Source organism: Hibiscus syriacus, unplaced genomic scaffold (genome assembly GCF_006381635.1).
Source record: "Hibiscus syriacus cultivar Baekdansim isolate YM2019G1 unplaced genomic scaffold, ASM638163v2 tig00111095_pilon, whole genome shotgun sequence".
Lineage (NCBI taxonomy): Eukaryota > Viridiplantae > Streptophyta > Magnoliopsida > Malvales > Malvaceae > Hibiscus > Hibiscus syriacus.
This window is the reverse complement of record NW_024062980.1, coordinates 1,335,783-1,357,335: the sequence shown is the minus strand read 5'-3', so window position 1 is coordinate 1,357,335 and position 21,553 is coordinate 1,335,783.

Sequence of the window (21,553 nt, the reverse complement as noted above, 5' to 3'; positions counted from 1 at the left end):
AATATGCATTCAAGTAATCTTATATTCCTCTAACGAAACACTGTAGTTTTACATTCCTGCTAAGCAAACCAAACAATGTAATACAACATTCTCATTGTAATGTTATATTCCAGTAATGTTATTTCCAAAGGTAATCTTGCATTCCGTGAACCAAAACTCCTAATTAGTTTACATTCAAATTTAATTTGTAAAACTGAAAAGGGTAAATTACATCATTCTCACTAATTTTACTCTCTATCCTATTTACTCATTGTACTTTAATTTCTAATTTACTCGCTGAACTTTTGAATTGCTACTGTTTGATCGTCAAAATCTTTTTATTATTTTCATATGATGTGATATTTTTGTTATTATTTAATATAAAAATAATTTAAAATATAAAAAAATAAAAGGTGGCCAGACGCCACCGCCATCGATCGCAATAGATGGGGTCGTTTGGTCACAAATTTCATGGGTCGTTTCACCTCGACACCCTGAGCTTGAGTCCGACCTCCATTTTTTCGAAACTTGCTTTGAAGTCCACAAATTAAAGATCAAAAGTGAGGAAGCTGAATTTTTTAGTTGAGATCACGGTTTTGGGACATTTTTGGTAAAACACCCCAGATTTGAACTCAGGGGTCAGGTGAACAACCCATGAAATTTGGGACTAAACGACCATAATTTATGATGGTCAACAGCGATCGGCGATGGTGGCCAACCACCTTTTATATTATTTTAAATTTTAAATTATTTTTATATTAATTAATAATAAAAAAAGGCTTATATATCAAAAAGGTTCGCAATGTATGCTTTTGGTTCCAGTTTAGTGCCTAACGTTTTTTTGTATCACTTTGGTGCCTAACATTCATTCCGTAACTCAGTTTGGGTCAAGCTGTGACGGACCGTTAATTTTGTCTGTTAAGAAACACATGTCACAACTTGGTAATTTTAAAAAAAGTATTTTAAATTTAAAAATTAAAATTACATATATATTTTTAAAAAGAAAACACATTTTGAAATAAACCCAAAACTTTGAAAACTTTCATTTCAACCCCTAAACCTATATTGATCGTCACCTTTTGCCGTTGATGAAACTCCACCCGACCTCCCCTCCCCTATATGACAAAACCCCCATGAAATCATGGCCGATCGATAGTCGATCGGCCGTCGGAATCATGTGGGATCGCGATTTTCATCATAGGGTTCGTAGGATATAAAATGTTGATTCGTCATCGATCAGTTACGATTTTATAGGGGTTTTGGTCACCGTGTGGAGGGAAGGCCGAGTGAAGCTTCATCAACGGCAAAAAATGGTGGCAATATAGGTTTAGGGGTTAAAATGATGGTTTTCAAAGTTTTGGGTTTATTTCAAAATTTATGTTTTCTTTTTAATAATATATATATATAATTTTAATTTTTAATTTTAAATAATTTTTTTAAAATTACTATGTTATGTCACGTGTCACTTAACAACCAAAATTAACGGTCCGCCACGGCCTGACCTAAATTGAGTTATGGAATGAAACGTTAGGCACCAAACTAGAACCAAAGGCATACGTTAGGCACCTTTTTGATATATAAGCCTAAAAAATGCCACATCACATGAAAATAAAATTAAAATAATTAATATTGATCAAAACAAGAACAATTCGAAAGTTTGGTGAGTAAATTAGAAAAATTGAAAGTACAATGAGTAAAATAGGAGCAAGAATAAAGTTTAGTGAGGAATGATGTATTTACTCAACTGAAAAATAGTTTTATTTTTATATTATAAAAAAAAATTATTTATATATTATTGAAATAAACTTAAAAGGTTTAAAGTAAATATAAGTGTTAAAGTGTAGCCAAAATTAACTTTAGGTACCTAAAGTTATTTTTCGTTAAAAATATGTGTCTAATGTTTTTCCCGTTACACTTTTAGGATTATGACATTTTTGAAATTATATTTTTAGGTGACTAGACTATAATGGTAGTTAAATTCAGTCGTTAAGTGACATGTGTTAGGCATATAAAATTTTATTTGTAAAAATCAACATTATAAACGATAAACGTACTATAAAGATAAATGAAAATGTGCAATAAAGGAAAAACTATTAAAAAATAAGATATGATTTAAGAAGATAAAAAACAAAAATTTATGATTGAAATGTAATTATTGATTCAAACTAATAAGTTGAAAAAAATGATGTTTTTACATTAAAAAACTCGTTGAAAAATCTCATTTGGAGAAGCATTCTCAAACAAAGTTTTAATTGAATGAATTTATAATACTATAAATGCATATTTAAAAATATAAATTCAAATTTTATTTGTAGCACCCCAAATTTTGAGTTAGTAGTTTCAAGTATACCCGAGGGGTAAGTGGACCCCGTGAATTTCATATTTTAAATTGTTGGGTCTAATTGGGTTGGTTTTTGGCCTAATTAGTCATAAAGAAGGTTTTGAATAGTGGAAAGATGGGGAATGACAAAAAGTATAATTTCCCCATTTTGTAAAGATGATGGTTTTTGTATCTTATTTCATCTTTTTCCCTTCACTTTCATCTTCCCCATTTCATATCCCTTCATCTTCTTTAAGTAGCCATAACACAAAGGTAAGTCTTAATCCTTTTTCATACTTCATTTTCGTCATGATTACCCCATCAAGATCGTTTTGAAGATTCAAGCTTTGGGTTTTTATTTTTGCAAGAAAAAGAGGGGTTTTATCATCCAAGCATGAAGGAAAGTGTTTAGTAGCTAAAGGAGTTTCATTACGGGATCCTTTAATCAAGGTAGTGTATTTCTAATCTTTTGTAGTGTTAAGCTTTCATAAATTTAAAGAATTTGCTAAGATTAGTTATTTAAGTATTTTAGGGTCTATCTTTGAATTCATGATCAAATCACTTTTTAGGTGTAAATAATGTATTTTTAAGACACTTTAAGACCCTAAATAACCTTCTAAAGCTTCAATGCAAGATTAAGAACCAAACCAAGTCATTTAGGATATTTTTTAGTTTTTTTAGCCTAAATAACCCATTTTAGGGTTCGAGTATCGATACTAGGATGATATCGATAATGGATGATTTGAGGGCAAAAAATAAGGATTTTAGGCAAAGAGTATCGATACTTTTCAAGAGTATGGATGTTTTCCTAGAGTATCGATACTTTACCCAAGAGTATGGATACTTTCCAAGAGTATCAATACTTTACCCAAGAGTATGGAGACTTTCTAAAGTATCAATATTTTCCCTAGAGTATCGATACTCAAGGTAACAATATCAATACTAGGCCTAAATTTCAACAACAAAATGCATTTTTAGTACTGATACTCATAGGGGTATCGATACTTGACCCTAGGGTATCGATAAATATCGATACTGCAATTAGAGTATTGACACTACCCACTTTAGATGGTTAGTTTTTGAAATTTTCTAGGTCCGTAAGAGCGAAAGGTGATCTGTAATGGTAGACCTCAGTCCATGAGGGACGTAAATGGCCAAAAAGGCCCGAATACACTCACAGGAGTGAATTACAACCAAGTAACCATAGTAGGTGTAATGAGTTCAAGTTTCTTTAGTCGAACATGTTGAGTTAATCGATCGACGGAATTAGCCAAGAGGGGGGTGAATTGGCAATTAAAAATTCGGTGGAAGCTTTTGCAGAAAATTGAAAAGATTTTCACAGCGATTTAGAGTGGTTCGACTTTCTCAATCAAAGTCTACGTCCACTACCTTAGCTATCCACACTAAGGATTTTCCAACAAATTCACTAATTTGTTCTTTCTTTTGAGGCCAAAGAGATAACCTTACAATACCCCAAGAATATACCCCAATTCTTGAGAACTCTTTCCCAAGAGAAGATTACAAATTTGCAAACTTACAAGGAAAACCTCTAAGGTAAGATGTTTGCACAATTCTAGAACAAGAAAAGAACACTCAAAGATAATTACAAATGACACAAATGGTGTTATTGAAAGCAAAATGAATATTGAAAGGAAAATGGCTTGATTTGCACAAACTTGGTGTTTGATGCTTTCTCTTGTTTCTCTATAATTTCTTGTTGATCAAGGGCTTCAGAACTTGTTTAAATACACCTTGAATCACTTCTGAACGTTGGGGATGATTAGTGAAGATCATATAGCCGTTTAAGTGTGAAACAATTAATTTTTCTAGGTGGAGTCTCATGCATCGATGCATGATCAAGGATGCATCGATGCATTAGTGTAAAATTCAAATATTTTGACCGTTGGGACACTTAGTGCATCGGTGCACTAGGATGCATCGATGCATAAAATGCATTCGATGTTTGAAAAATAGCCTGGTGCATCGATGCATTGCTTGTGCATCGATGCATCAAATGCATTCGATGTTTGAAAATATTCGAGTGCATCGATGCATGGAGAGTGCATCGGTGCATGAAATGCATTCGATGTTCAATTAAATCATAGGTGCATCGATGCATGGTTTGATGCATCGGTGCATCACCTTGAATAATTGTTTTTAAGGCTTGATTTTGGTTCAAAATACTTTGTGAAAATTGTTTCAAAAATAGTTTAAGTACAAATCACAATTTTACACATTTAGTAAGGATTAAAATTGATCTTGAAAAACTTGGAGTAATAATTTGATATTCGATTAATTGAATCGAATATACTTAGAAAATCATTTGTAAAATCTTAAAATTCATTTAAACTTAATTTGTTATATCGAAATATCAAAATGTTTTCAACAGAACACGTAACGAGTATCTAAGAATAATGGATCATTATTGAGGGTGTACCGATAATCAGTATGACGAACATATCAGGCTAGCGAATAGTACAACCAATGAACAACAACCATATAAATCATAATAAAACCCTGAAAAACATATATACTTCATTGGAGGTAGAGAATGACTAAAACACTCTTAAGCAATGAATGATGATAATTGAGCAACTTAATATATAACAATAATAACATACTATTAAGCCTTCACAAATCGTTCTAGATGAGAGAACGAGTGAGATATAAACTAGTGAGAGGATGACTTTACTTTAGCGAGTCCAGCTATACTAGGGTATAACCAAGTTACTTTAGTTACCCTAGTGGGGCATTGTTAGTGCGTCAGGCACTTCAGAGGCTAACTAGGGCACAAGGCCTTAACATAGCAATGTCAGTGTTGTATGGCTTTTGGACCTTAGGTATACATAGGTAATTACATTAGTACAATATATTAGATATGTTAAAACATGGCTTAAAGGCTATGTGAGATCGAGCCAATGCTTTCAGTTAGGTGGAGATTGTACTGATGCTATGTGACACCGGGTTCCCTCTCCATGATATACCTGATGACTATGTGAGGACCAGGAGATCATTCCACAGTTTAGTGAGAATTTCACCGATGCTATGTGACACTGGTTGGGTTTCCTTCCATAACTAGTGTCTGATGGCTATGTGATATAGATACTAGTCAGGGTGCATTCAGATAATGCACATTATGGTCAGGTTTGCAATTAGATAATGAACAGTATGTTTAGGTTTACATTCAGATAATGCATAAGAGTATCAGTGTCGCATCTAGAAAATGTATAACAGTTACAGTCATTAGGTTTAGAGACCCTTTAGAGGTGTACTCATGGTGAGACCCTTAGTAGAGGACTAAAGGAAGTTTAAGACTCATACTTCAGTGATAAAACAATAAAGCCTTCAGTAGGTAGCACTTGATCTAGACCATGCATGTACCTACTGCTTAGTACTATGTCTTCAACATACTTATGTTTATAAAATTCTTATGCTGCTATAGATTAGCGATTATACTGTTGGGCTTTGTAAGCTCAACCTTCAGATTTTTTCGTTGGCAAGTAAGTAGCTTGGGCAGTTCGTGGGGTACCATCGCAGCATGACTTCTAACATCTCCGACAGAGTACTTTATTGTAGCTTTAGTGAGCATATGTATTCATAGAACCCTACTCATTTATTCAGTTATTAAACTTAGAGTTTATATTATTTTGATTTTAAAATTGTGTCATAGAGCTCCAGTTTGTAAATTTTTTTTTATAATAATTTTTTATGTTTTATTTATGATAACATTCAACATATTTGAAAAGCAAATGAACATATTTTGAAAAATAAGGGGTTGCATCAGTGGTCCAATGTTGCATTTTAGGCCCAATCGGGCTTAGGGTGTTACATTATTTATCTTTTAATTGTAACATCTCAAAACATGGCTAGTGACTAAAATGTAAATTTTGAAAACTTGGTGCTTAGTTTTAAAACAAGTTAAAAGTTTAGGGACCTTATTGGAGAATTTTAATGTTGGATTTAATATTAAAGTTTGAAAGTAATAAGGGTATTATGGTCTTTTCTAAGAGAAGATTTTTATTTTCTCTTTTTAAGGGATATAAACACGTGGAATGAGAATGAGAAGTTTTAAAGTTGGTTTTGATTCTTGGAGTGATAGAAAAGCTTAAAGAAAGCTTAAGATTGCTTAAAACTCAAAGAATATTAAGTTATGTAAGATTAAAGATAAGGAGTTTTTAAATGAAATCTTGGAAAAGAGCTGATAAGTAGAATTGGAAGCTAAATTTGACTTGTCAATAGTTGAATTAAGAGATATGAAGTGATAGAATTAAAATTAGAATATGTAAAAAATTTGGTATGATTCTTGATTTTCATTTTGAGGATGAGATTTTGAAGATAAAGAGGTATTAAATGCATAGGATTTGGTTTGGGTATGTATACTTGAGTTAAGAATATTAAAGGGGTTAAAACATGAAGTGTTTGAGCTAATAAGAGTGAATTTTCGGGCTTAAAAAGGAAAATATGGGTAATGGGTATTGGTACTGCTTCATCAGGTTCCGATACTTAAAGAGTAAAATAAGAAAGACATTCATGGGGTATATATATCTTAAGAACAATATCGATACCAAGGGGTACTGATACCATAAGAACGGTATCGATACCATCTTTGAAACGAGAATTTCATAATGCAATATGGGTATCGATACCTAGTCATGGTAAATATACCACAGCTAGAGAGGTACCTATACCACAGCTAGGGAGGTACCGATACCCTACAGGGGGTACCGATACTACTCCAAGTAGAAATATAATTAAGCATTTCTTTTGGCCTAAGAATTTAAGGATTGAATTATGAGACTTAAAAGGTTGATATATATGTTATATGTATGCTTGTGTAGATATCGGTCGAGAGCAAAGTTCGAGCAAGTCAACAAGTATTATTTAAAGAGATACGATTGATCAAGAAAGAGTTATAAGTGCTTGAATTGACTAGTGAGGCCATGTGAGTGCATATTAGTAGTATATGATGTTTACTGGAACTAAGACTTGTGACAAGTCTATTTCCGATAGTAAAATGCTTGAATTCATAAATAGAAGAATGTGTTTGTGATGATTTATATGTGTGCATGAGTATATGTGTTGACATGTTGTTGTGTATGTTACATGATTTATGTATAAATATATGTTAGTGTGATAAGTCATGTGAAATAGTACAAATGATCTATATGATTATATAAGAATATGAAATAAGTTATATGATAAGGACATAAGGAGTTGTATGAACATATGATAGGTGACCATACATGCTACATGATATATGTGATCAATTATAGGAATCAGTATAATAGAATTATATGACTAAATAAGAAGTGAGATAAGTTAAATGAGATTAAATTATTGGATAATATGAGAATAATATATTAAAAAAAAGACTTGTGAACAATAGATGATGCAAACCTATAAGATAATTGATATAGGAAAAATTTATATACTTAAAGGAAACTATAATATAGAAGTCATGTAAAATTGAACTAAATAAATAGATTAACTTAGTATATAAATAATGTGATATAAGTGATACAAATTATAGGTAAGGGTATATGTTACATGATCGGTATAAATTCAAGATTATGTAATAAACCATGTGAACTAGTATAAATGATTTATGAGAGTAAATGGAAAAGTGAGACAAAATAGATAGTGTTTACTTATATGATATACGAGATTACTTGTTTATGTTATATAATCTATACAGGGATAAGTTAGGAAACTACATGTGAAATGAGATTTAGTCAGATAAGTTACATGATATATTAGGTATGTTAAAGGAAGTTATGTGAATGCATGTTGGTATAATAGCTCTTATATTACATAACATATGCATTATCATTTATGTCATTTCACATATTAATATAGGAACTTGTTTCACTTACACGTAGAACACTTTCATATGATTCACATTCACATGTCATATGGCTTATATCTTGTTTTTATGTCTTTTCATCATGTCATGTGGCTTATATCTTGTTTTTATGTCTTTTCATAGACATATATTCATATAGTCAAATAGTCACATAGTCAAATAACTTATATCCTTTCTCACGTAGTCACATCAGTCCATATCATATAACATATATCACAAGTGCATACAATCACTTAGTACATGTAATTACTTAGATCGTATCATTTAGCTTATATCATTTCTCATATGCTCATGTAAACACGTATGGCATATCTTGTTCACATGGGTTTATATATACATTACATACCACATAGAATAACATATAAACTTATGTATGTATTCATGTACATACTTTTATATAGTTTGTATATCAATGTCTTATAATTTATCTCATATTATTTATATTCTAGTTTCATATATTTATTTAATTCAGTTTCACATAGCTTGATATATATATATATATATTTTCCTAACTTATCATCACATAGCTTTCATAACATTTTCCTATAGCTTCATAAATCTTTACCATATAACTCATATATTATATGTTCATTTAAGCCTATAATTCTTCCCGATATAGCTTATCTTACATGTTCGTATAATCACTTCTGTCAATGTTTCCCAATTTATACACTATTTCATATTGTCCTATAGGTCAATACTATTTAGCTTATCTCACTTTTCATTTAATCTCATAAGTTGATTATACCAATTCCTATATATCTAACTCATGTAATTTATATCTTATTATAATATCTTCATTTAAACTTATATCTTCTTGTTCATAAACACATATATCACCTTAATTATATATTATTTCCATATATTCACTTATATTAAGTTCACGTATCATATATTACATATTCTTGTAATCACTTATGTCAATACCACATAGCTTTGTGTTATACTTTCATATATTCATGTAGTTCGATATCACATATTGCATATACATGTAATCAGGTAGATCATGTCACATATAATAACATATGAAACATATATCCATTTTCATTTACTCATGAACACACATAAGAATCACATCAATCACAAATCAATTAATATTTCAGGAGTCACTTATTACCATAGTAACTCCATCACTGGCTCATCGCAAACCAATGTTTATTCGATAACATAAGTATAAGTTAAATTGCAATCACCTTAGCCTTGCTTTCTGTGATTCGATCCTAATTATTCGATTGTTCCGGAACAGGGTTATATTCACTATCTACATAATTATACATTTATACATATCAGTAATCCAATTGTATACTCTAATCTTTCAACTCTTAAACTAAAGGAAAACCAATTTCATTTCTTTTTTAAAGTAGGTATCGGTACCCTCTATAGGGTATTGGTATACCCCTAACTGAGGTATTAATACCCTGTCTAGGGTATAGATACCCTAATGACATTCTGAATTTTTCATCTTCAGGGGGTATCAATACCCCTTATAGGTATAGGGTATCGATACCCTACTGATATTCTGTAATTTTTCGTTAAAAAAGGGGTATCGATACACCTTCATAGGGTACCGATACCCTCTGCCAAGAAATTATATTTTGAGCACGAAAATCACCTCATTTCTGTTCAAACACTTCCTATTTCATCCCCTTACATATACTTAACTCATCTACTCATACTTGAACTCATTAATACTCATTCAATACATCTTTAACTTCAAAATCCACTTTTCTACCTAGAATCCAAGAATCATACCCAATTTTTAATATGTTCTAAATTCAATTCTAACACTTCATACTTCTTAATTAGGTTGATGACAAGTCAAATTTACCTCCATATTCAACTTATCAACTCTTTTCCATATAAATTCATATAAAAACCCATTTCCTTTAATGTCTCATATACCTTTCATCTTGTTGTTTCAGAACAAATTAAGCTTTCCTTAAGCTTAATTATCATCTAATGATCAGAACCCAACTTAAATTTCAGCTAATAATCAACTATTAAGAAATCTTACCTTTGCAAGTTGGAGTCAACGGCTGGGAGAAGGAAGAAAAAAACTCTAGAGAAATCTCTCATTTCCCCACGTGGATCCCTTATCTTATAAGAAAGAAAAATATATTTCATGTTAAATGACCATTTTGCCCATTAATTCCTTTAATAATTACTAAAACCTTCAGAAAATATTTCCGAATAAATCATTAAACTATTTGATTATCCCGCTTTAATCACCACATTCTAAAGTTTTATAACTTAGTCACTAACCCATAGTTAGGGATGTTACAACACGCGCCACTATCGCTCGTGTAACATCCTCAATACCATATTAGTGACCAAATTGTAAAGTTTCAGAAATTGGTGATTAAAGTAGGATAATTGAATAGTTTAATGATTTATTGGAAATATGATGAAGGTTATTTAGTAATTATTGAATGAATTAAAGGGTAAAATGGTCAATTGACAAGTAAGATTTTTATATTCCTTTTATAAGATAAGGAACCACGTGGGAAATGAGAGAATTATCCGGAGTTTTATTTCTTCTTCCTCTTCCTCTAGTATCTACAAGCTCAAAGGTGAGTTTCTTTGTTTACAGATTAATTGTTGATTTTAAGGTTGGGTTTTAATTATTAGATGATAACTAAGCTTAAGGAAAGCTTAAGTTATCTTAAAATCAGAGTATGATGGAGTTAGGAGGGATTAAAGATTTGAGGTTCTTGGGTGAAATCTTAAAATAGAATTCATAACTAGAGTTGGAAGTTAAATTTGACTTGTCAAGGGTCTAATTAAGAAGTTAGAAGTCGTAGAATTGGAATTAAAACATATTGTAAAGTTGGTTTAATTCTTGAGTTACATATGAGGAATAGAATTTTAAAGTTAAAGATGGTTTATATGGATATAAATTGGTTTAAGCATGTGTATATGAGTTGAGAACATGAAAGGGGATGAAAGATGAAGCATTTAAGTTGATTTGAGTGGATTTTCGGGCTTAAAAATGAATTTTGGGCTATGTGCATCGATGCACATTGAATGTGCACCGATGCATCAAGGGTAATTTCCAGAATTGTTCAGTATGTATCGATGCATAGGAAGTGCATCGATGCACCCCTTAAAAATGAAAACATCGAATGCATTAATGCATCGATGCATAAGGAGTGTATCGATGCACATGTTAAGGGATGCATCGATACACTGTAGAATGCATCATGCACTTCAAGAGGAAATTGAATAGACATTTCTTTTGGTCTAAGAAATGATAGATTAGAGTATATCAATTAAATATGATATGTATCAAGTATGATTATGTAGATATCGAACATGAGCAAGTTTCAGAATGATTAACAAGTTAAGATTCGATCGAAATTGTGGAAATCATAAAAGTGGATTGGAACTTAGTGAGGCCAATGTGAGTGCATATTATTATATTATGCATATTATTATAGGGAAATTAGACTTGTGATAAGTCTGTTTCCAATATTTTATGTTTGCATGAATAGAAGCATGATTAAGTTTGTATTATGTGTATATGCTTTGTTCATATTTATGTTATGAGATGTGAATTTTATGATATGGGTTATATGGGAACAAAATATGTAACTATATGTGAACCTTATGAGCTGTATGAATATGTAAAATAAGTTAAGTGATCATGAACATGTAAATATATGTTTAGATGAAGATATAATAGCAAAACATAAATTACATGAGTCAAGTTTATGTTAACTATTATAATTTACTTATAGTATTAAATGAAAAGTGAGATAAACTAACTAGCATTGATTTATAGGATAATATGAAAATAGAATATCAATTAGGAGATTTGTACTAAATAATGATACATATGAGAGATAAAGCTGTATCGAAGATTGATGTTTAGATGAGTTTGATATAGAAATTACATGGTAAAGATCTATGAAGTCATGGAAAAGGTTATAAGAGTAATGTAAACTTGAATTAAGAGAATATAAGAAATTTGTATATAAATGAATTTATATAAGTGATATATGTTAGTATGCTACAATATATGTTATAGGATCTATGTAAGCATAAGAGAACAAAATATGAGCTAGGGGTTATGAATATAATGATGATATGGTTATATACAATTTAGGAAATTATGATCTGTTTATATGTTTATAAAAAGATATAATACAATATATAAGCTATGAAATAGGAACGGTGGGATTTTAATGCTATATAACATTTTATGTGATTAAGTACAAATGTGATATCCATATATGACAATGATTTGTGAAATTGTAAAATGTGATATGATCTACGAGATAATAAATCATGTGAATTATAGGGAAGTGATTTATGTGTACATGTCTGATATGTCTTACATGATATGTATGATTCCACAAGAAATGACATGAGCTATGTGATTACATGATTATAAGAGATCAGCCATGCGATAAGAGATAAGTGTTATGAATGTGTGAATATGAAATGACATAGATAATAATGCCCATGTTATGTGTCATGAGAGCTAGGGGTATAGTTGGCATGCCAAGAGTCGAGGGTCTACGCGGTCCTTCGGGACATATATGTATTTCCTTAGAACATGTGTGATGTCTTTTGAGACACATACTTGATCTTTTGTATATGTATATGATTCTTAAGGAATTTTCTACGTGGTCCTTAGGGATATTTTATATGGAACTTCGGTGCAATTCTACGCGGCACTTCGGTGCAATTCTACATGGCACTTAGGTGCATTTATATGAGCTGTGGTGACAAAATTTGTGCACAACCTCTATAGACTCACATATCTATAGTTCTCACATGTATACATGGGCTAATAAAGAAATAACAACAAACATATTACATGTGACTTGTATACTTTTATGCTAAGAATTGTATTATATGATTTATATGATTAAATGTGGATTGTATGATTAAATGAGTAAAATATTGGTTAAAATGCTAGGTATAAGAGAATATGTACGAAGTGAGATAAATAATAATGATATTGATAATGAAATGAGGCTAATGATGGAAATTATGAGTATATGTGTGTATATATGTTCTTACATGTAATGATATATTACATATGTGTTATAGGGATTTGTTACATGAATAAGGATATGAGTGATAGCAGTAATAGTTCATGTATGATTACAAGTTATAGTTTATATTATATATTTAATTGCCTCACTAAGTCATAGACTTAGCGTGTGAATTTTTCACACGTAGGTTACAGAAGTCAGAAGAAAAGTGAAGAAGAGCAAAACAGGTCAACATCTCCCTTACAAAGATTTCAGATCAGAAAATAGATGATTAAATATGTTTGGTTAATTTGAATATAGTTGGCATGTACTAATTGATTGAGTTGAATATGCTCTGATCGATTTTGGTTATTTTGGTCAATTTATGTAAATAAACCGCTTTTATTTTAATGAAAGTTTTAAATTTTCTTTGAATTTTGTCAAGAGTCAAAGTTTGAAAAGACAATGTGACACCTCAGACTTATATTCAGGTCGGGTATGGGTTGGGGGTGTTACATTTAATGGTATCAGAGCTACGGTTTAGTTGATTCTTGACATAAACCGAAGTCTAGAGTGTCGTATATAATGTATACATGCCAACAAAATAGCAAAAATTTCTGATATGAAATTGTAAGGAATATGCTGTTTTGCTGATAGAATAAGTTTAATAGAATACAATAGAAATGTGATTATAAGAAATGACAAAGTAAATCGATAGCTGACAAATCTGATGGTGATAGCAATTCACCTGCCCTGGCCAGACAGGATGAAGAGCAGAAACCTCAGAAAGTGTCTTATAAGATTAAAGGTTGATTTCAGAAAATTGAAATCATATCTGAATAGTGATAAAAGGTTTTCACTATTTCGAATCGAAAAAAGTGATATGGAGAAGTTTTGTTATAAGCGAATAAGATAGAATATGGTGAGCAAGCGTCACCATAAGGACGTTAAGAGATCAAATGATTGGGTTAGAATTGATAAGAAAAAAAAAGGTTCAAGCATAAGTGCATCAGTGACAAGTGTATAAGGTATATGAAGCCAGAGTTTATGAGTTTGATACAGAGGGAAATCGTAATGTGTATGGACAAGAGTATAGTTTGATGAGTAGATTGAAAGGTTGTGAAGCTAATTTAAATGAAAATGATGCATACAAGTGGTGTGTAGAGGGTTGGTGCCTAGATTAAAAGGAGTACTATAGGTGTTGAAATGGTTCCCTTTTCAAAAAGTGGTTATTGTGTTAAGGTTCTGGAGAGAACTCAAAATGATTAAGGGAACTAGTATTTCATAAATCAGCACTATCGAAGAGAGATAGAGATTATGATTTTCAACTATAAACTTGGTTGGAATTGGTGGTATTCCAAGTTAAAAGATCAAATTGGAGGGATGACTTCAGAGTTTTGCTAGGAATTATACAAAGTGAATAATAAGAAGTATTTTAAATGGATCTGGATACAGTTGTATATTTAGATCGTAGTAAGGTGATATAGTAAAGGAAATAAGGATTTGTATATTTGAGTAAAGATGAGGATTGATAAGAAGAGTTTGAGAATGTATATATCGATGATCATTTTATAAGACAAAGGAAGTTATGATGTTGAGTTTGAATAATGGAAATTTCAGGATGTATGAGAATAGAGGTGAAATTAATAAGTTAAGTAAACTAATTTTGAGATAATTTTGATTGGAAAAGATGTATATGATTGGTTGACTAGGGCTTGTGCCCTAGATGAAACATATGTTATTGATTAGTTATTAGAGTAAAGGTGATAGAGTTTTAAGGTTGGAGGAAAAGATAAAGCTGAGTTAATCAATTATGATATGAATTTGAATATAGTTATGTATTTTGATCAGATAGCTATGATGTAGAAAATGAAATAAGTATTTGCATGGAACCTTAAGGAAGGAAAATACAAGTATAAGAAATGATAAAGAATGAAGTTATGTATAAGAAATGGGTTATCAAAGCTATGAGGATGCAATGAAGATTGGTACATAGAGATGAGTATAGATGATAAGACAAGAGTATGTGAATATGAAAGGAAAGATATGATTTGTGTATAAGTAATAAATAAAGGAATAATGGAATAAAGAAATGAAAGGGAATGAGTTAAAGAATCAGACACGATAAAGGTTATATGGAAGTGTATATGATAATTTTGATATAAAAGTAAGAAAAGTGTGCAAGGTGATGTGAAAAGATTCTTTAAAGTGTATGTTGAATCATATTTAAAGAAGATTTAAGGTCGTGTTCTTGGTTAAATGATGATGGAAACGAATTTGGTTATTATTAAGGTAGTTAGAGATGGATTTATGATGTTGAGTGATGAAAATGAATTTACTGTCTATGTATGAGTGACATTATATGGATTTTTGAAAGGTCAAAGGAGATGCATAATGGAAGGAGAGAAAAGACAGAAATGGATTAAAGTTACTAGTTACTGGTTGTTGTTTAAATGATAAGTGACATGATATGAATGTATAAAAGAAAAAGGTAAAAAAAAAAATTGAAAGATGATGAAAAAAAGAGAAATGAAGAACATTATAAGATATGTTTTATCAAGATGTTCAGTGAAAATTTGAGGATGAATTTTCTTTAAAGGAGGGGAGATTTGTAACATCCTCAATACCAGGTTAGTGACCAAATTGTAAAGTTTCAGAAATTGGCGATTAAAGTAGGATAATTGAATAGTTTAATGATTTATTGGAAATATGCTGAAGGTTATTTAGTAATTATTGAATGAATTAAAGGGTAAAATGGTCAATTGACAAGTAAGATTTTTATATTCCTTTTATAAGATAAGGAACCACGTGGGAAATGAGAGAATTATCCAAAGTTTTCTTTCTTCTTCTTCCTCCTTCAGTATCTACAAGCTTAAAGGTGAGTTTCTTTGTTTATGGATTAATTGTTGATTTTAAGTTTGGGTTTTAATTATTAGATGATACCTAAGCTTAAGGAAAGCTTAAGTTATCTTAAAATCAAAGTATGATGGAGTTAGGAGGGATTAAAGATTTGAGGTTCTTGGGTGAAATCTTGAAATAGAATTCATAACTAGAGTTGGAAGTTAAATTTGAATTGTCAATGGTCTAATTAAGAAGTTAGAAGCCATAGAATTGGAATTAAAACATATTGTAAAGTTGGTTTAATTCTTGAGTTACATATGAGGAATAGAATTTTGAAGTTAAAGATGGTTTATATGGATATAAATTGGTTTAAGCATGTGTATATGAGTTGAGAAAATGAAAGGGGATGAAAGATGAAGCATTTGAGTTGATTTTGAGTGGATTTTCGGGATTAAAAAATGAATTATGGGCTATGTGCATCGATGCACATTCAATGTGCACTGATGCATCAAAGGTAAATTTCCAGAAATTGTTCAGTGTGTATCGATGCACAGGAAGTGCATCGATACACCCCTTAAAAATGGAAACATCGAATGCAATTAATGCATCGATACATAAGGAGTGCATCGATGCACATGTTAAGGGATGCATCGATACACTGTAGAATGCATCGATGCACTTCAAGGGGAAATTGAAATAGACATTTCTTTTGGTCTAAGAAATGATAGATTAGAGTATATCAATTAAATACTGATATGTATCAATGTATGATTATGTAGATATCGAACATGAGCAAGTTCCAGAACGATTAACAAGTTAAGATTCGATCAAAATTGAGGAAATCATAAAAGTGGATTGGAACTTAGTGAGGCCAATGTGAGTGCATATTATTAGATTGTGCATATTATTATAGGGAAATTAGACTTGTGATAAGTCTGTTTCCAATATTTTATGTTTGCATGAATAGAAGCATGATTAAGTTTGTATTATGTGTATATGCTTTGTTCAATTATATGTATGAGATGTGAATTATATATGGGTTATATGGGAACAAAATATGTAACTATATGTGAACCTTATGAGCTGTATGAATATGTAAAATAAGTTAAGTGATCATGAACATGTAAATATATGTTTAGATGAAGATATAATAGCAAAACATAAATTACATGAGTCAAGTTTATGGAAACTATTATAATTTACTTATAGTATTAAATGAAAAGTGAGATAAACTAAATAGCATTGATTTATAGGACAATATGAAAATAGAATATCAATTAGGAGATTTGTACATAATGAATCATATGAGATAAGCTGTATGAGAAAGATTGATGTTCTTAGATGAGCTATGATATAGAAATTACATGGTAAAGATCTATGAAGTCATAGGAAAAGGTTATAAGAGTAATGTAAACTTGAATTAAGAGAATATAAGAAATTTGTATATAAATGAATTTATATAAGTGATATATGTTAGTATGCTACAATATATGTTATAGGATCTATGTAAGCATAAGAGAACAAAATATGAGATAGGGGTTATGAATATAAATGAGGTTATGAATATAAATGATGATATGGTTATATACAATAAATTAGGAAATTATGATCTAGGTGTTTATATGTTTATAAAAAGATATAAGAACAATATATAAGCTACGAAATAGGAACGGTGGGATTTTGATGCTATATAACATTATTTATGTGATTAAGTACAAATGTGATATCCATATATGACAATGATTTGTGAAATTATATGAAAATGTGATATGATCTACGAGATAATAAATCATGTGAATTATAGGGAAGTGATTTGTGTGTACATGTCTGATATGTCTTACATGATATGTATGATTCCACAAGAAATGACATGAGCTATGTGATTACATGATTATAAGTGATCAGACATGCGATAAGAGATAAGTGTTATGAATGTGTGAATATGAAATGACATAGATAATAATGCCCATGTTATGTGTCATGAGAGCTAGGGGTATAGTTGGCATGCCAAGAGTCGAGGGTCTACGCGGTCCTTCGGGACATATATGTATTCCTTGGAACATGTGTGATATCTTTTGAGACACATACTTGATCCTTTGTGTATGTATATGATTCTTAAGGAATTTTCTACGTGGTCCTTAGGGATATTTTATATGGCACTTCGGTGCAATTCTACGCGGCACTTCGGTGCAATTCTACGTGGCACTTATGTGCATTTATACGAGCTGTGGTGACAACATTTGTGCACAACCTCTATAGACTCATATATCTATAGTTCTCACATGTGTACATGGGCTAATAAATAAATAACAACAAACATATTACATATGACTTGTATGTTTTTATGCTATGAATTGTATTATATGATTTATATGATTAAATGTGGATTGTATGATTAAATGAATAAAATGTTGGTTAAAATGCTAGGTATAAGAGAAATGTACGAAGTGAAATAAGGATAATGATGGAAATGATGAGTATATGTGTGTATATATGTTCTTACATGTAATGATATATTGCATGTGTTATAGGGATTTGTTACATGAATAAGGGTATGAGTGATAGCAGTAATAGTTCATGCATGATTACAAGTTATAGTTTACATTATATATTTAATTGCCTCACTAAGTCATAGACTTAGCGTGTGATTGTTTCACACGTAGGTTACAGAAGTGAGAAGAAAAGTGAATAAGAGCAAAATAGGTCAGCATCTCCATTACAAAGATTTCATATAAGAAAATAGATGATTAAATGTGTTTGGTTAATTTGAATATAGTTGGCATGTACTAATTGATTGAGTTGAATATGATCTGATCGATTTTGGTTATTTTTGGTCAATTTATGTAAATAAACCGCTTTTATTTTAATGAAAGTTTTAAATTTTCTTTGAATTTTGTACAGAGTCAAAGTTTGAAAAGACAACGTGACACCTCAGACTCGTATTCGGGTCAGGTACGGGTTGGGGGTGTTACAGCTCGTGGGCTTTGTCTTCATGGTTGAATCTTCTAGAGTTGATCTGAGTCAATTCAAATCGAATTGAGTCAACTTAGACTAAATCAAGTTAACTCGAACTGATATGTGTTAACCCAAACCGGCCAAACGAGATACTTTAACCAAACCATTAACTTTGACCTAGATCATTGACTTTGACCAGAGTTGACTTTGACTAAAAAGTCAAATTTTATCGAAAAGTCATTTTTAATGTTTTGCGATGTTCTGATTCCGAAATCGAAGTATGTTTCACCAAATTTGAACATAATACTATGGTTTTCAGCGTTTTATCTCCCAATTCTATCTGATTTTCACGTTTCAGCTCCATTTTCGATGTAATTTCTTTTGCTATGTATCAGAGATTTTTTGGGACATTGAATTCAAGTGAGAGAGTGATCTAATGGTGTTTAACTGATCCACTAATATGGCTAAAAAATGGAGGTAATACATTACTACCTTTTTATATGCTTTATGGATCATGTTGGCATTGGATAATGCATAGACATATACGATTAGTTAATTTTGCATATTTGATTAAGGATGGACTCAATCTGAATGCAATCAAAAGTACTAAACTAGATAAGACTCGATTGAATTTTACAAGAAAACTAAAAGATCAAAGGTTAGTGATTAATCAACAAATGAATTAGCCTCAGAATCCGTAAATTTTGGATATTATCTTTAAAAGTTTTAATGTCGGAAATGTTAGAATAGAAAAATTATGAAAATACACTTATGAAGTAAAAAATGACCTGAACATACCCTGGTTGTGGAAGTAACATGATAATTCATTTTTGACTCGATAAATTTTTTTTTCACTTGTTAAATTTTTTATATAATTGGAAAAACTACATTATTCAATTTTTAACTTCTAAGAATGTAAGAGACTTAGAATTTCTAATTTTTGGAATAAATATTTGAAGACTAACTTATAAGAAATAATGCATATGATCAAATTAAATAGAATGATCGAAACACCCCCGAGCTACGAAATGACTAAATCAATCTCAAGTATTAAAATGACCAAACTACCCTTTAACCTAAAATGGCCAAGATACATTGAACTCCAAAATGAACATAGTAACCTCAATAACTGTAATGGCCTAAATACCCTTGTGACTTGGAATAAGTGAATCGCTTTGGATAGATTCTAGAAACATCGATAAACCTAAATGTTGTAATGCCCTTAAAGGTTATGGAGTTCGACCCAAGCACATTGGTTGTTCCTGATAATATTACAATTCAGAAATAAAATAAATATCACCAAGATACCTGTTCGTCTCTTCAATATCCGTTCAATGATGATTCTAAAGGTGATCAATTCAAATGGTGTAGTTAGTATTAAGAAGTAAATATTCATGAAGTATCTCAATTCAAATGATTTTTAAGCATTGTTGTTGAGGTCTAGTTAGTATATTTTGAAACGAAATCCAGACAATTTTATATAAATCTTGAATATTGCAAATCATCACTCTTCCCTCATTGAGTTAAGTTATTAATAATTCTCCAAGAATCAAAATGTCTGAAATGCTCTTGATTGCATGAACAATATAATCACTCATGTTATATATAAATCTTCAATAACTCTAATGTAAAGCTTCCTGAATACCTTCCTGATTCACTTGAATCATAAATGGTCCTAAAGCATCAATTTCTAAATGTTGATCAGATCTGCTAATGAATGAACCTTTTCATACGGACCTTGATTCTGAAATCTGATTAGTCTATAGAAGTTCTATGTTTTCCCTTCCTAATAGCTACCAGGTACCTCTAAAAATAATTGGATCCTCTAGTGTGTTCTCGAGTGCTATACAACTAGTTAACATGTTCTGAAATACAATTGTTTACTTGATTTGATTTATGAGTATTTTTATCTGATTGATACCTTGATTTCACGATTCCTTTCCTGGTAGTTACCAAGTACCTCTAAAAAATAACTGGATCCTATAGTGTGTTCATGTGTGCTATACGACTATTTAATCTGTTCTGAAATATAATTGTTTATTTGATTTAATTTATGATTATTTGATCTGATTGATACACTGATTTCTCGATTTTCTGTTTATAAACTATGCTTGTTGATACATGCTCTCTAATTTTTAGTTTTTATTGAAAATATAAGCTGCCTGAATATGGATCCTAGAACTACTGTTTATTATATGAACTGTTTTATTGAGATACTGCATAGGTAGAATTATAGAGTTATGAAGTTCAGCTTTGATCAAGCTGGTAACTCCTTATGGACCTAAGGTGACCCTTGGATAGACTCTTATACCCCAAGGTAGTCCCTTAGGTTGGCTCATATACCCAATGGGTATAAGGTAAGTACTTATGGATGCAGTTATGGGCAACTGCATTTTGGTGTATGGGTGGAAACCAATTATGTCATTTAAATAAACTTCACTATCACTTTTACGATGTTTTACTGGATCACAATTCTGATATTATAGTTTACTACTCAATTTGATTTTTACTGGGGTACTGTTTGGTATGATTTTGGAGTATGGAGGTTTAACTTTGATTAAGCTAGTAATTCCTTAGGTCCCTTGTTTATTTATGTTTCAACCTTATTTATTT